Source organism: Sorex fumeus, unplaced genomic scaffold, assembly GCF_029834395.1.
Source record: "Sorex fumeus unplaced genomic scaffold, SorFum_2.1 ptg000183l, whole genome shotgun sequence".
NCBI classification, from domain to species: Eukaryota; Metazoa; Chordata; class Mammalia; order Eulipotyphla; family Soricidae; genus Sorex; species Sorex fumeus.
This window is the reverse complement of record NW_026606240.1, coordinates 8,240,193-8,257,901: the sequence shown is the minus strand read 5'-3', so window position 1 is coordinate 8,257,901 and position 17,709 is coordinate 8,240,193.

Genomic DNA, 17,709 nt, shown 5'->3' with positions numbered 1-17,709 from the left:
CTGAGTCAAACCCACAACTCGCCCCGCAGCGCCATCTTACACTACACAGCAACAAAGAAGAAAACTGGCTGGAGGGACCCACAGCTCCCGGAGAATGCTTCCGGCCGAAAATGGAGCCGATATCACTGGAAGGTCCCAGCAGGGGTAGGTGCTGCTGTCCACCTTCTCAGAGAAAATTCCGGTGAGCACAAGCTCCAAAAAGCAAAATTATGTGGGCATGATTTCAGAATCAGAGGTTGCCTGGGAGCTGGGGCAGACCCATTGAGTTTGGAAAAAAAGTCCTGGTACCCTCATGCCAGAGCCATGTGGGTACCAGGACTTTTTATCCGAACTGCAAAGGGGGCAGCCTGGCTCCCAGGGAACCTCAGATTCCAGAAGTCATGCCCACAACTCGCACACAGCGCAAACTTACAACACACAGCAACAAAGAAGAAAACCGGCTGGAGGGCCCCACAGCTGCACGAGAATGCTTCAGGCCGAAAATGGAGCTGATATCACTGGGAGGTCCCCGAAGAAGTAGGTGCTGCCATCCCGCCTTCTCCAGAGAAAATCCCGGTGATTATGACCTCCAAAAAGTATGGCTCTGGCATGTGGGTACCAGAACTTTTTCCCCCGAACTGCAAAAGGGCCGCCCTGGCTCCCAGGCAACCTCTGATTCCGGAAGTCATGCCCACAACTCGCACACAGCGCCAATTTACAACACACAGCAACAAAGAAGAAAACCGGCTGGAGGGCCACACAGCTGCAGGAGAATGCTTCAGGCCGAAAATTGAGCTGATATCACTGGGAGGTCCCCGAAGAAGTAGGTGCTGCCGTCCCGCCTTCTCCAGAGAAAATCCCGGTGATTATGACCTCCAAAAAGCATGGCTCTGGCATGTGGGTACCAGGACTTTTTCCCCGAACTGCAAAAGGGCCGCCCTGGCTCCCAGGCAATCACTGATTCCAGAAGTCATGCCCACAACTCGCCCCCATACCATCTTACAACACACAGTAACAAAGTAGAAAACCGGCAGGAGGGCCCCACAGCTGCAGGAGAATATTCGCTCCAGGCCCCGAACAGAGCCGCTATCACCGGGAGGTCCCAGATGGGCTAGATGTTCCCGTCCCATATTCTGCAGAGGGTATCCAGTGACCATGAGCTCGTACAAACATGGATATGGCATGCGGGTACCAGGACTTTTTTTCCAAACTGCGAAGGGGCTACCCCGGTTCTTAGGCAACCTCTGATTTTGGAACTCACGCCAACGACTCGCACCCAGCTCCATATTACACCACACATCAACAAAAAAGAAAACCGGGTGGAGGAGCACACAACTCCCAGACAATGCTCTGGGCCTCAAATATTCAACATCACCTGGAGGTCCCCGATAGTGTAGGTGCTGCCGTCCCGCCTTCTCCAGAGGGAGTTTCAGTGACCATGAACTCACACAAGGATGTGTCAGACATATGGGTACCAGGACATTTTATCTGAACTACAATGGAGCCGACCCAGCTCCCAGGCAACCTTTGATTCCATAAGTCACGCACACGACGCGCCACTCAGCGCCATCTTACACCAAAAAGCAACAGAGAAGAAAATCTGTGGGAGGGCCACACAGCTCCCGGAAAATGCTCCGGGCCCAACTAGAGGCAATATCACCTGAAGGTCCCAGATGGGCTACGTACTGCCATCCTGCCTTCTCCAGAGGGTATGCCAGTGACCATAAGCTCCTACAAGTATGGCTCTGGCATACTGGTACCAGGACATTTTTATCAAACTCAATGGGTCCTCCCCGGCAACCAGACAACCTCTGAGTCCTGAGTCAAACCCACAACTCGCCCCCCAGCGCCATCTTACACTACACAGCAACAAAGAAGAAAACTGGCTGGAGGGACCCACAGCTCCCGGAGAATGCTTCCGGCCGAAAATGGAGCCGATATCACTGGAAGGTCCCAGCAGGGGTAGGTGCTGCTGTCCACCTTCTCAGAGAAAATCCCAGTGAGCACAAGCTCCAAAAAGCAAAATCATATGGGCATGATTTCAGAATCAGAGGTTGCCTGGGAGCCGGACCGGACCCATTGAGTTCGGAAAAAATGTCCTGGTACCATCATGCCAGAGCCATGTGGGTACCAGGACTTTTTATCCGTACTGCAAAGGGGGCAGCCCGTCTCCCAGGCAACCTCTGATTCCAGAAGTCATGCCCACAACTCGCACACAGCACCAATTTACAACACACAGCAACAAAGAAGAAAACTGGCTGGAGGGCCCCACAACTGCAGGAAAATTCTTCAGGCCGAAAATGGAGCCGATATCACTGGGAGGTCCCCGAAGAACTAGGCGCTGCCGTCCCACCTTCTCCAGAGAAAATCCCAGTGATTATGAGCTCCAAAAAGCATGGCTCTTTCATGGGGGTACCAGGACTTTTTTCCCGAACTGCAAAAGGGCCGCCCTTGTTCCCAGGCAACCTCTGATTCCGGAAGTCATGCCCACAACTCGCCCCCATGCCATCTTACAACACACAGCAACAAACTAGAAAACTGGCTGGAGGAGAATGCTCCAGGCCCCAAACAGAGCCAATATCACCAGGAGGTCCCAGATGGGCTAGATGTTCCCGTCCCACCTTCTTTAGAGGGTATCCAGTGACCATGAGCTCGTACAAACATGGATATGGCATGCGGGTACCAGGACTTTTTTTCCAAACTGCGAAGGGGCTACCCCGGTTCCTAGGCAATCTCTGATTTTGGAACTCACGCCAACGACTCGCACCCAGCGCCATATTACACCCCACATCAACAAAAAAGAAAACCGGGTGGAGGAGCACACAGCTCCCAGACAATGCTCTGGGCCTCAAATATTCAACATCACCTGGAGGTCCCAGATGGTGTAGGTGCTGCCGTCCCGCCTTCTCCAGAGGGAGTCTCAGTGACCATGAGCTCATACAAGGATGTGTCTGACATATGGGTACCAGGACATTTTATCTGAACGACAATGGAGCCGACCCAGCTCCCAGGCAACCTTTGATTCCATAAGTCACGCACACGACCTGCCACTCAGCGCCATCTTACACCAAAAAGCAACAAAGAAGAAAACCTGTGGGACGGCCACACAGCTCCCGGAAAATGCTCCGGGCCCAACTAGAGGCGATATCACCTGAAGGTCCCAGATGGGCTACGTACTGCCATCCTGCCTTCTCCAGAGGGTATCCCAGTGACCATAAGCTCCTACAAGTATGGCTCTGGCATACTGGTACCAGGACATTTTTTCCAAACTCAATGGGTCTGCCCCGGCAACCAGACAACCTCTGAGTCCTGAGTGAAACCCACAAGTCGCCCCCCAGCGCCATCTTACACTACACAGCAACAAAGAAGAAAACTGGCTGGAGGGACCCACAGCTCCCGGAGAATGCTTCCGGCCGAAAATGGAGCCGATATCACTGGAAGGTCCCAGCAGGGGTAGGTGCTGCTGTCCACCTTCTCAGAGAAAATCCCAGGAGCACAAGCTCCAAAAAGCAAAATCATATGGGCATGATTTCAGAATCAGAGGTTGCCTGGGAGCCGGACCGGACCCATTGAGTTCGGAAAAAATGTCCTGGTACCATCATGCCAGAGCCATGTGGGTACCAGGACTTTTTATCCGTACTGCAAAGGGGGCAGCCCGGCTCCCAGGCAACCTCTGATTCCAGAAGTCATGCCCACAACTCGCACACAGCACCAATTTACAACACACAGCAACAAAGAAGAAAACTGGCTGGAGGGCCCCACAACTGCAGGAAAATTCTTCAGGCCGAAAATGGAGCCGATATCACTGGGAGGTCCCCGAAGAACTAGGCGCTGCCGTCCCACCTTCTCCAGAGAAAATCCCAGTGATTATGAGCTCCAAAAAGCATGGCTCTTTCATGGGGGTACCAGGACTTTTTTCCCGAACTGCGAAAGGGCCGCCCTTGTTCCCAGGCAACCTCTGATTCCGGAAGTCATGCCCACAACTCGCCCCCATGCCATCTTACAACACACAGCAACAAACTAGAAAACTGGCTGGAGGAGAATGCTCCAGGCCCCAAACAGAGCCAATATCACCGGGAGGTCCCAGATGGGCTAGATGTTCCCGTCCCACCTTCTTTAGAGGGTATCCAGTGACCATGAGCTCGTACAAACATGGATATGGCATGCGGGTACCAGGACTTTTTTTCCAAACTGCGAAGGGGCTACCCCGGTTCCTAGGCAATCTCTGATTTTGGAACTCACGCCAACGACTCGCACCCAGCGCCATATTACACCCCACATCAACAAAAAAGAAAACCGGGTGGAGGAGCACACAGCTCCCAGACAATGCTCTGGGCCTCAAATATTCAACATCACCTGGAGGTCCCAGACGGTGTAGGTGCTGCCGTCCCGCCTTCTCCAGAGGGAGATTCAGTGACCATGAGCTCATACAAGGATGTGTCTGACATATGGGTACCAGGACATTTTATCTGAACGACAATGGAGCTGACCCAACTCCCAGGCAACCTTTGATTCCATAAGTCACGCACACGACCTGCCACTCAGCGCCATCTTACACCAAAAAGCAACAAAGAAGAAAACCTGTGGGAGGGCCACACAGCTCCCGGAAAATGCTCCGGGCCCAACTAGAGGCGATATCACCTGAAGGTCCCAGATGGGCTACGTACTGCCATCCTGCCTTCTCCAGAGGGTATGCCAGTGACCATAAGCTCCTACAAGTATGGCTCTGGCATACTGGTACCAGGACATTTATTCCAAACTCAATGGGTCTGCCCCGGCAACCAGACAACCTCTGAGTCCTGAGTGAAACCCACAACTCGCCCCCGAGCGCCATCTTACACTACACAGCAACAAAGAAGAAAACTGGCTGGAGGGACCCACAGCTCCCGGAGAATGCTTCTGGCCGAAAATGGAGCCGATATCACTGGAAGGTCCCAGCAGGGGTAGGTGCTGCTGTCCACCTTCTCAGAGAAAATCCCAGGAGCACAAGCTCCAAAAAGCAAAATCATATGGGCATGATTTCAGAATCAGAGGTTGCCTGGGAGCCGGACCGGACCCATTGAGTTCGGAAAAAATGTCCTGGTACCATCATGCCAGAGCCATGTGGGTACCAGGACTTTTTATCCGTACTGCAAAGGGGGCAGCCCGGCTCCCAGGCAACCTCTGATTCCAGAAGTCATGCCCACAACTCGCACACAGCACCAATTTACAACACACAGCAACAAAGAAGAAAACTGGCTGGAGGGCCCCACAACTGCAGGAAAATTCTTCAGGCCGAAAATGGAGCCGATATCACTGGCAGGTCCCCGAAGAACTAGGTGCTGCCGTCCCACCTTCTCCAGAGAAAATCCCAGTGTTTATGAGCTCCAAAAAGCATGGCTCTTTCATGGGGGTACCAGGACTTTTTTCCCGAACTGCAAAAGGGCCGCCCTTGTTCCCAGGCAACCTCTGATTCCGGAAGTCATGCCCACAACTCGCACATAGCGCCAATTTACAACACACAAAGAAGAAAACCGGCTGGAGGTCCCCACAGCTGCAGGAGAATGCTTCAGGCCGAAAATGGAGCTGATATCACTGGGAGGTCCCCGAAGAACTAGGTGCTGCCATCCCGCCTTCTCCAGAGAAAATCCCGGTTATTATGACCCCCAAAAAGCATGGCTCTTTCATGGGGGTACCAGGACTTTTTTCCCGAACTGCAAAAGGGCCGCCCTGGCTCCCAGGCAATCACTGATTCCGGAAGTCATGCCCACAACCCGCCCCCATACCACCTTACAACACACAGTAACAAAGTAGAAAACCGGCTGGAGAGCCTCACAGCTGCAGTAGAATGTTCCAGGCCCCAAACAGAGCCGCTATCACCGGGAGGTCCCAGATGGGCTAGATGTTCCCATCCCACCTTCTTCAGAGGGTATCCAGTGACCATGAGCTCGTACAAACATGGATATGGCATGCGGGTACCAGGACTTTTTTTCCAAACTGCGAAGGGGCCACCCCGGTTCCTAGGCAACCTCTGATTTTGGAACTCACGCCAACGACTCGCACCCGGCACCATATTACACCACACAGCAACAAAGAAAAAAACCGGCTGGAGGAGCACATAGCTCCCAGACAATGCTCTGGGCCTCAAATATTCAACATCATCTGGAGGTCCCAGATGGTGTACGTGCTGCCGTCCCGCCTTCTCCAGAGGGAGTTTCAGTGACCATGAGCTCATACAAGGATGTGTCTGACATATGGGTACCAGGACATTTTATCTGAACGACAATGGAGCCGACCCAGCTCCCAGGCAACCTTTGATTCCATAAGTCACGCACACGACCCGCCACTCAGCGCCATCTTACACCAAAAAGCAACAAAGAAGAAAACCGTTGGGAGGGCCACACAGCTCCCGGAAAATGCTCCGGGCCCAACTAGAGGCAATATCACCTGGAGGTCCCAGATAGGCTAGGTACTGCCATCCTGCCTTCTCCAGAGTGTATCCCAGTGACCATAAGCTCCTACAAGTATGGATCTGGCATACTGGTACCAGAATATTTTTTCCAAACTCAATGGGTCCGTCCCGGCAAGCAGGCAACCACTGAGTCCTGAGTCAAACCCACAACTCGCCCCCCAGCGCCATCTTACACTACACAGCAACAAAGAAGAAAACTGGCTGGAGGGACCCACAGCTCCCGGAGAATGCTTCCGGCCGAAAATGGAGCCGATATCACTGGAAGGTCCCAGCAGGGGTAGGTGCTGCTGTCCACCTTCTCAGAGAAAATCCCAGTGAGCACAAGCTCCAAAAAGCAAAATCATATGGGCATGATTTCAGAATCAGAGGTTGCCTGGGAGCCGGACCGGACCCATTGAGTTCGGAAAAAATGTCCTGGTACCATCATGCCAGAGCCATGTGGGTACCAGGACTTTTTATCCGAACTGCAAAGGGGGTAGCCCGGCTCCCAGGCAACCTCTGATTCCAGAAGTCATGCCCACAACTCGCACACAGCGCCAATATACAACACACAGCAACAAAGAAGAAAACCGGCTGGAGGGCCCCTCAGCTGCAGGAGAATGCTTCAGGCCGAAAATGGAGCTGATATCACTGGGAGGTCCCCGAAGAAGTAGGTGCTGCCGTCCCGCCTTCTCCAGTGAAAATCCCAGTGATTATGACCTCCAAAAAGCATGGCTCTGGCATGTGGGTACCAGGACATTTTCCCCGAACTGCAAAAGGGCCGCCCTGGCTCCCAGGCAATCACTGATTCTGGAAGTCATGCCAACAACTCGCCCCCATGCCATCTTACAACACACAGCAACAAACTAGAAAACCAGCTGGAGGGCCCCACAGCTGCAGGAGAATGCTCCAGGCCCCAAACAGAGCCGATATCACTGTGAGGGCCCAGATAGGATAGATGTTCCCATCCCACCTTTTCCAGAGCGTATCCAGTGACCATGAGCTCGTACAAACTTGGATATGGCATGCGGGTACCAGGACTTTTTTTCCAAACTGCGAAGGGGCCACCCCGGTTCCTAGGCAACCTCTGATTTTGGAACTCATGCCAACGACTCACAACCAGCGCCATATTACAGCACACAGCAACAAAGAAGAAAACCAGCTGGAGGTGCACACAGCTCCCAGACAATGCTCCGGGCCTCAAATATTCAACCTCACCTGGAGGCCCCAGATGGTGTAGGGGCTGCCGTCCCGCCTTCTCCAGAGAAAGTTTCGGCGACCATGAGCTCATACTAGCATGTGTCTGGCATGTGGGTACCAGGACATTTTATCCGAACTACAATGGGGCCGACCCAGCTCCCAGGAAACTTTTGATTCCATAAGTCATTCACACGACTCGCCACCCAGCGCCAGCTTACACAGAAAAGCAACAAACGAGAAAACCGGCGGGAGGGCCACACAGCTCCCAGAAAATGCTCCGGGCCCAACCAGAGTCGATATCACCTGGAGGTCCCAGATGGGCTAGGTCCTGCTGTCCTGCCTTCTCCAGAGGGCATCCCAGTGACCATAAGCTCCTACAAGTATGGTTCTGGAAAACTGGTACCAGGACAATTTTTCCAAACTCAATGGGTCCGCCCCGGCAAACAGGCTTCCTCTGAGTCCTGAGTCAAACCCACAACTTGCCCCCCAGCGCCATCTTACACTACACAGCAACAAAGAAACCTGGCTGGATGGCCCCACAGTTCCCTTAGAATACTTCCGGCCAAAAATGGAGCCGATATCACTGGAAGGTCTCAGCTGGGGTAGGTGATGCTGTCCCTCCTTCTCAGAGAAAATCCCGGTGACCACAGCTCCAAAAAGCAAAATTATGTGGGCATGCTTTCAGAATCAGAGATTGCCTGGGAGCTGGGGCAGACCCACTGAGTTCGGAAAAAATGTCCTGGTACCCTCATGTCAGAGCCATGTGTGTACCAGGACTTTTTATCCGAACTGCAGAGGGGGCAGCCAGCTCCCAGGCAACCTCTGATTCCAGAAGTCATGCCCACAACTCGCACACAGCGCAAACTTACAACACACAGCAACAAAGAAGAAAACCGGCTGGAGGGCCCCACAGCTGCAGGAGAATGCTTCAGGCCGAAAATGGAGCCGATATCACTGGGAGGTCTCCAAAGAAGTAAGTGGTGCCATCCCGCCTTCTATAGAGGGAGTTTTGGTGACCATGAGCTCATACAAGCATGTGTCTGGCATGTGGGTACGAGGACAGTTTATCCGAACTACAATGGAGCCGACCCAGCTCCCAGGCAACCTTTGATTCCATAAGTCACGCACACGACCCGCCACCCAGCGCCATCTTACACCAAAAAGCAACAAAGAAGAAAACCGGTGGGAGGGCCACACAGCTCCCGGAAAATGCTCCGGGCCCAACTAGAGGCGATGTCACCTGAAGGTCCCAGATGGGCTACGTACTGCCATCCTGCCTTCTCCAGAGTGTATCCCAGTGACCATAAGCTCCTTCAAGTATGGCTCTGGCATACTGGTACCAGGACATTTATTCCAAACTCAATGGGTCCGCCCCGGCAAACAGGCAACCTCTGAGTCCTGAGTCAAACCCACAACTCGCCCCCCAGCGCCATCTTACACTACACAGCAACAAAGAAGAAAACTGGCTGGAGGGACCCACAGCTCCCGGAGAATTCTTCCGGCCGAAAATGGAGCCAATATCACTGGAAGGTCCCAGCAGGGTTAGGTGCTGCTGTCCACCTTCTCAGAGAAAATCCCGGTGCGCGCAAGCTCCATAAAGCAAAATCATGTGGGCATGATTTCAGAATCAGAGGTTGCCTGGGAGCCGGACCGGACCCATTGAGTTGGGAAAAAATGTCCTGGTACCATCATGCCAGAGCCATGTGGGTACCAGGGCTTTTTATCCGAACTGCAAAGGGGGCAGCCCAGCTCCCAGGCAACCTCTGATTCCAGAAGTCATGCCCACAACTCGCACACAGCGCCAATTTACAACACACAGCAACAAAGAAGAGAACCGGCTGGAGGGCCCCACAGCTGCAGGAGAATGCTTCTGGCCGAAAATGGAGCGGATATCACTGGGAGGTCCCTGAAGAAGTAGGTGCTGCCGTCCCGCCTTCTCCAGAGAATATCCCAGTGATTATGAGCTCCAAAAAGCATGGCTCTGGCATGTGGGTACCAGGACTTTTTTCCCGAACTGCAAAAGGGCCGCCCTTGTTCCCAGGCAACCTCTGATTCGGGAAGTCATGCCCACAACTCGCCCCCATGCCATCTTACAACACACAGCAACAAACTAGAAAACTGGCTGGAGGAGAATGCTCCAGGCCCCAAACAGAGCCAATATCACCAGGAGGTCCCAGATGGGCTAGATGCTCCCGCCCCACCTTCTCCAGAGGGTATCCAGTGACCATGAGCTCATATAAACATGGATATGGCATGCGGGTACCAGGACTTTTTTTCCAAACTGCGAAGGGGCCACCCCGGCTCCCAGGCAACCTCTGATTCTGGAACTCACGCCAACGACTCGCACCCAGCGCCATATTACACCACACAGCAACAAAGAAGAAAACCGGCTGGAGGAGCCCACATCTCCTGGAGAATCCTCCGGGCCTCAAACAGATTTGATAACACCGGGAGATCCCAGATGTGGTTGATGCTGCCTTCCCACCTTTTCCAGAGGGATTTCCGGTGACCATGAGCTCATAGAAGCATGGCTCTGGCATTCAGTACCAGGATATTTTTTCCAAACTCAATGGGTTCGCTCCGACTCCTAGAAAACCTCTGATACCGGAAGTCAGTACCACGAGGCGCCCCCCAGCACCATCTTACACCACACAGCAACAAAGAAGAAAACCGGCTGGAGGGACCCAGAGCTCCCAGACAATTCTCTGGGGCTCAAACATTCTATATCACCTGGAGGTCCCAGATGGTGTAGTGCTGCTGTCCCACCTTCTCCAGAGGGAGTTTCGGTGACCATGAGCTCATACAAGCATGTGTCTGGCATGTGGGTACCAGGACATTTTATCCGAACTACAATGGGGCCGACCCAGCTCCCAGGAAACCTTTGATTCCATAAGTCACGCACAGGACTCTCCACCCAGCGCCAGCTTACACCAAAAAGCAACAAAGGAGAAAACCGGTGGGAGGGACACACAGCTCCCGGAAAATGCTCCGGGCCCAACCAGAGGCGATATCAACTGAAGGTCCCAGTTGGGCTAGGTACTGCCATCCTGCCTTCTCCAGAGGGTATCCCAGTGACCATAAGCTCCTACAAGTATGGTTCTGGAAAACTGGTACCAGGACATTTTTTCCAAACTCAATGGTTCTGCCCCGGCAACCAGGCAACCACTGAGTCCTGAGTCAAACCCACAACTCGCCCCCCAGCACCATATTACACTACAAAGAAACAAAGAAGAAAACTGGCTGGAGGGCCCCACAGCTCCCGGAAAATGCTTCTGGCCAAAAATGGAGCCGATATCACTGGAAGTTCCCAGCAGGGGTAGGTGCTGCTGTCCTGCCTTCTCAGAGAAAATCCCGGTGACCACGAGCTCCAAAAAGCAAAATCATGTGGGCATGACTTCAGAATCAGAGGTTGCCTGTTAGCCGGACCGGACCCATGGAGTTCGGAAAAACTGTCCTGGTACCCTCATGCCAGAGCCATGTGGGTACCAGGACTTTTTTGTCCGAATCTCAAAGGGGGCAGTCCGGCTCCCAGACAACCTCTGATTCCAGAAGTCATGCCCACAACTCGCTCACAGCGCAATCTTACAACACACAGCAACAAAGAAGAAAACTGGCTGGAGGTCCCTACAGCTCCCGGAGAATGCTCTAGGCCACAAACAGAGCCAGTGTCACTGGTAGTTCCCAGATGGGCTGTGTGCTCCCATCCTGCCTTCTCCAGAGGGTATCCCAGTGACCATGAGCTCATACAAGCATGGGTCTGTTATATGGGTACCAGGACTTTTATTCCCAACTGCAAAGGGCCGCCTTGGCTCACAGGCAACCTGATTCTGAAGTCGCGCCCACACCTAGTCCCCCAGTGCCATCTTACACCACACAGCAACAAAGAAGAAAACCGGCTCGAGGGTTCCACAGATCCCGTGAATGGTCCCGACCCAAACAGAGCCGATATCCCTGGGCGGTCCCAGATGCGCTAGGTGCTGCCGTCCCGCCTTCTCCAGAGGGAATCTCGGTGACCATGAGCTCCTACAAGCATGGGTCTGGCATGCAGGTACCAGGACATTTTTTCCGAACGGCAATATGGCCGCCCTGGCGCCAAGGCAACCTGTGATTCAAAAGTCATGCCACAACTCGCCCTCCAGCACCATCTTATGCACACAACAACAAAGAAGGAAACCGGTGGAGGGCCCCACAGCTCCCGGAGAATGCTCCAGGCAAAAACAGAGCCAATATCACCCGGAGGTCCCAGATGGGCTAGGTGCTTCCGTCACGCCTTCTCCATACGGAATCTCGGTGACCATGAGCTTCTACAGGCATAGCCTGGGCATGCTGGTACCAGGACATTTTTTCTGAACTGCAATGGGGCCGCCTTGGCTGCAGGCAATCTCTGATTATGAAGTCACACCCACATCTCGCCCCCCAGTGTCATCTTACAGCACACAGCAACAAAGAAGAAAACTGGCTGGAGGTCCCCAGAGCTCCAAGACAATGCTCCAGGGCCCAAACAAAGCTGATATCACTGGGAGGTCCCAGATGAGCTAGGTCCTACAGTCCCGCCTTCTCAAGAGGGAATCCCGGTGACCATGAGCTCCTACAGATATGGCTCTGGCATGCAGGTACCAGGACAATTTTTCCGAACTGCAATGATGCACCCCGGCTCCAGGGCAAGCTCTGATTTTGGATGCCCTGCCCACAACTCGCCCCCAGGGCCATATTACAGCACACACCAAGAAAGAAGAAAACTGGCTGGAGGGACCCATAACTCCCGGAGCATGCTCCAGGCACAAACAGAGCCAATATCACTCGGAGGTCCCCAATGCGGTAGGTGCTGCCGTCCCACTTCTCCAGAGGGAACCCGGTGAGCATGAGCTCCTACAAGCATAGCTCTGGCAACCTGGTACCAGGATATTTTTTCAGAACTTCAATGGGGCCACCCCAGTCACAGGCAACCTCTGATTCTGGAAGTTGTGCCCACAACTCGCCCCCCCCAGCGCCATCTTACAGCACACAGTAAGAAAGAAGAAAACGGCGGTGGGCCTACAGCTCCCAGACAAAGAACCAGGCCCCAAACAGAGCCAACATCACCCTGAGGTACCAGATGGGGTAGGTGCTGCCGTCCCGCATTCTCCAGAGGGAATCCCGGTGGCCATGAGCTCCTACAAGCATGGCTCTGGCATGCGGGTACCAGGACATTTTTTCCGAACTGCAATGGGGCTGCCCCGGTCACAGGCAACCTCTGCTTCCAGAAGTCACGCCCACAACTCGCCCCCCAGAGCCATCTTACACCACACAGCAAAAAAGAAGAAAACCCGGCATAGGGACCCACAGCTCCCAGAGAATGCTTCAAGCCCCAAACGGAGCAGATATCACTGGGAGGTCCCAGATGGAGTAGGTGCTGCCGTCCTGCCTTCTCCATAGGGAATCCCGGTGACCATGAGCTCCTACAGGCATGGGTCTGGCATGCGGGTACCAGGACTTTTTTTCCGAACTGCAAAGGGGCCGCCTCGGCTCCCAGGCAATCTCTGATTCCGGAAGTCATGCCCACGACTAGCCCCCAACGCCATCTTACAACACACAGCAACAAAGAAGAAAACCAGCTGGAGGGCCCCATAGCTCCCGGAGAATGCTCCAGGCCCCAAACAGAGCCGATATCACCAGGAGGTCCCAGATGGGCTAGGTGCTCCCGTCCAGCCTTTTCCAGAGAGTATCCCAGTGACCATGAGCTCATACAAGCATGGCTCTGGCATCCGGGTACCAGGGCATTTTTTCCGATCAGCAACGATGCACTGGGTTCCAGGGCATTCTCTTACTTTGAATGTCCCGCCCACAACTTGCCGCATTTTTAATCTATTTTAATTTATCTTTAATCCCGCCCACAACTTGCCCACATTTTTAATCGATGTTAAAAATGCGCACTGCATCCTAAATTTACACCTGTCCTTTTGGTTTATACATACTTCACTCCATATACAATGTGAAGTAAAATGAGGATTATTTTATTCTCCAATGAAGTCTACTGGCAGAGAGAAACAGAAACAAAGAAACAGCTGGTCATCAATGGGATGAGAGAGGACCTGGATGTTTTAAACAAGAAAAAGGGGTAAGAAACCCTATTTTATACGAGGGCGTTGGGAAAAGTGCCATGTCAAAAGGAGCATGTAAATTGAGACTAGAAAGATGAAAAGCAACACTTGCAGGATTTTCAGGTCAGAGAGAGAAAATGACCCAGGCAGAAAGAAATGTCAAATTGATGGAAAGTCCCAAAGGTGAAAATGTGGGTTGAATTCAATGCAGTGCTTGAGAAAAAGCAGGTGGCCAACGCGTGAATAAAGAATGAAGAGAGAAAGAGAGAGGCTGAGAGTAGTACAGAGGTGCAAGCACTTGCTTTGCACACAGTACTGGATTCCCCACACACTGCAGGGCAGGATCCCTGAGCACAGATCCAGGAGTAATCCTTGAATACTGCCAGGTGTGACACAAACCCCACCCCCTCCGCAATGGGGGACAGGGGAAGAGAGAAAGGAGAAAAGGAGAAGGGAGGAAGAGCAAAGGGAACCAAATCATGTGTCTTTTATCCTCAGGGAAGTAGGAAGCTACTTAGGGGATCAGGGACAATTGTGACTGATGATAGGACCAATCACCCTAATCACTAGGCTCAAGAGCAGAAGTGAATTAGCACAGCTCGGCGGTCACAGAGACAGGCCACTTCCATGCATTCAGGGCCAAAGGAAAGAAGAGTGAAATGAAGAGGTTTAAAAAGAGACAACCAATATCGAATGTTTGGAAACGACTCCTTCCAATATTTTTTTCAAGTCATCGGAAAAGCTGAAAGCAACTAAAAACATGGAATTTAAGTCACCATCCCCACCACCACAAGGACAGCCTCTCTCGGGTCACAGGAACCTTCCCTCCTATGCCCTGCACCCTTGGTAATCTCAGTTCTGTCATCAGAGTCTATGGGTCTATTTTCAGTGAACACTGTCTATTCCTTACCTTGGATGATCTACCGATGAGATCATCCAGGAAGACTTAGCCTTCAAGTTCTTTTTCTTTTCTTTAAATACACTTGAAAATAGGTAGCCTACTTACACTTGGAGAAAAATGTTAAAAAGTTTTACAAGAAAATCTCCCTCGTGTTCCCAGCCTACCTATGGATAACCACTGATACTTCTACTAAATACTCCTTAGAACAATAGTATAATGCTGTACGACTGAACTACATCAGTTCTCCATTGATGGGCACGTACTTGTTTCAAGTCCTTTGCTGTTACAAAGAGCTGTGGTGTAAAAAACATTGTTGATGTGTTGTTTTCTAAATGTGAGATTAAGTAGATCTAACTTTCTACATTTAATTACAGTTCATTAAGCTTGTATTACTATCATTCTTTATCAATGGAAATGTACTTGCACATCTTGAATTTTAATACTTTGCTTAGCATGTTGTCAGTTAAAATTCTTGGAAAAAAATTTGAACCCACTGCAATAGCTCACTTATAAAAGTTCAGGAATCTTCCAGACTCACCCAAATCATCAATCTTTAAATGATCTTCAGCCACAACATCCAGAAAGGAGTCACCAACTTTTCCTTTGACATTCATGTTTCCCCATCATGCTTTATAACGTAGACAATGTTACTTTATCTTCTGAACTGGAAAAGGAAGCAGACCTTTTACTCATTTGAAAAGGTTCTTTCAAATAATTGTTTTTAGAACTTGGGGAGTCAAAGAAATAGTGTTGGGGTGTGTGTGTGCAAAAATATGTTCTTTTAGAGTCATTTTTTTTCTTTCCAAAACTGAACTCAGAAGGAGACACCACAAATCAAAGGCACGTCTCCACTCCTAGAGGAAGGGAAACTCCCACCATACAGGAAATAGCAAGGACATCATTGTAAGGCCTCAGTATAACACCTGCCACAACTCCCTGAAGTCATGGTCACAGCCATGTGGGGACATTTAGCAATCACTGCCATTTGTGAAGTCTGTTTTACTTTCACACAGCTTGCTGATGAAAGCTCTCTGCTCCTGTTCCTAAAGGACTATCCCAGCGCTGTGAGGCACTTCAGGCAACTCAAGTGCTTGTTGTGGAGGTCTCTGACAGGGAGCTGTCATTGAGACAGCAATGCGATGTTTTTCAGAGCATTTGAACATGGGTCCATACCGTGAACTCATCTAACACGGTCCTCCTCCACTGCTGAATTAACCGAATCACAGGCTAGAACTTCTCTGGGCTGTCATCGGAACCGAGGACATCTCCCTTGTCAAGTTAAACCCTCTGAGAGCTCAGACATTTTTCAGATGAGGAAAGTCATCATCCTTAGACAAACACTGAATTTCAGGCCAGCCGAAGACATTCTTAAGGGTGACCAAAGACCCACAAAAAATTGCTGAATAATGTTACCGTTATAACGCAACCTACCAGACGCCTTTTTCTGACCTTTACCAATTAAGACACCTGTTTGCTGGTGAGGGTCAAGCTTCTCAAATGAATCACCCTAAAAAGGGATCTACAGAAGCACACCCTTAACGTGTGGTAGACTCAAGTAGGCAAGCTTTACCAAGTCTTTCTACAGCAGGGCCTTTCAGAAACTTAACTAGAATAAAACTCGAGTATATAAAAGCCTGATGAAAATATCCTTGACTACAATTGACATCAGATTATTATTACTGCTGTTGTGGGTTTTTTTTTTGAGGGGGGGAAGGGGCACACCCAGCATTGCTCAGGTCTTACGGAGGAGGCAACTCAGAAACACTGCCTCCAGAAAAGCACACAGACTATCTAGGCACTATTATTAACTGGCGGTGTTGAGTTCTGCAGATTATTCCAATTCTAAGAACTAGCAAACAGCTTTTTGCTCTGATTCCCAGAAGGAAACTGGGAAATACATAGGATCCTTTCAAATCCTCACCTGCTCAGCGCGCCTGCCCACACCGCCTGCCCACACGCTCAGCGTCCAGCTGGGCCCCACGGGCTGGCAAGGACCCCCACCCCCATGCCCGCCCCTCACCTGCTCTGAGCGCCCGCCCACACGCTCAGCATCCAGCTGGGCCCCAAGCACAGGCCACCTAGCAGCAGCTTGGCATGGCGGGTGCAGCCCAGGGCCTCGGAGGTGGCGTGCAGGAGCCGGGCAGTCTCCAAGGAGCCACCACCAGCGGTCGGCGGTCAACGCCCGTGACGCAGTCCGCACAGGCACGCAGGACACGGAGCCCGCCTCAGCGTGAGACCTGGGAGGTGGGGAGCGTGAGCCCGCAGTCCCAGCCAGGCCTGCCCCACCCGCCTTCCCGCTGACCTTTAAAGGCCAGAGCAACAGCGCTTTCCCCCTCCCGCCCCCACCAACTGGCCCCTAGCCACGCCCCCTAAGCGGGGGCATTATGACATACATTGTTTGATTATGTTCACAAGCCAGTTAGTTTCAGCCCTCAGGAAAGAAACACAGCCAAATGTTCTGGCCTGTTATTTACAACCTCAAGCATCTGGTGTCAAGTGGGTCTGGTGTCATCTGGTCTATGAGAAAAGACTGACTCTTCTGCTATACTAAGATTTAGGTTTTTTACTTAAGGCAGCTTAAAGAAAGAGATGTTGAGCCTCATTGAAACCAATCTGGACACACACGTCTTGTCTCGCCCATTTTCATGGTTCCCTGTATTCCTGACCGTTAGTGGGATAGTCTACATGGACTCGTCTGGTTTGTTTTTTTTTTTTAAACAAACCTGGCCCAGTAAAATGAGGCTAGAATACCTGCAATGAGATGCTTTTTTCATTTAAGATTTCTTTTCCGTGGTTGAATTTTCTTTTTAGAACAACTACTTCTGGTCATTAGATTGAATCTGACAGTGTTCTGGATCAACGGTGATTATAGCAAAGCTATTGCATTTGTAAAAATTATTTATTCTCCTACATGTACTTCTTACCCTCTAAATGCTGATGACAGATGTCAAAGAGGCAAAAACCAGCTCAAATGGAAAGACCGTCAAAAAGAGTATCACCTTGTGCTTTCAAATACATTGAAGCATTTCGGTGTACAATAGTCCTTTCATTTGACATTTTTAACAAGATGCTGATACAGTGCAGCAAATATGCAAAGTCTTCTTTCACACAGTCTGTGA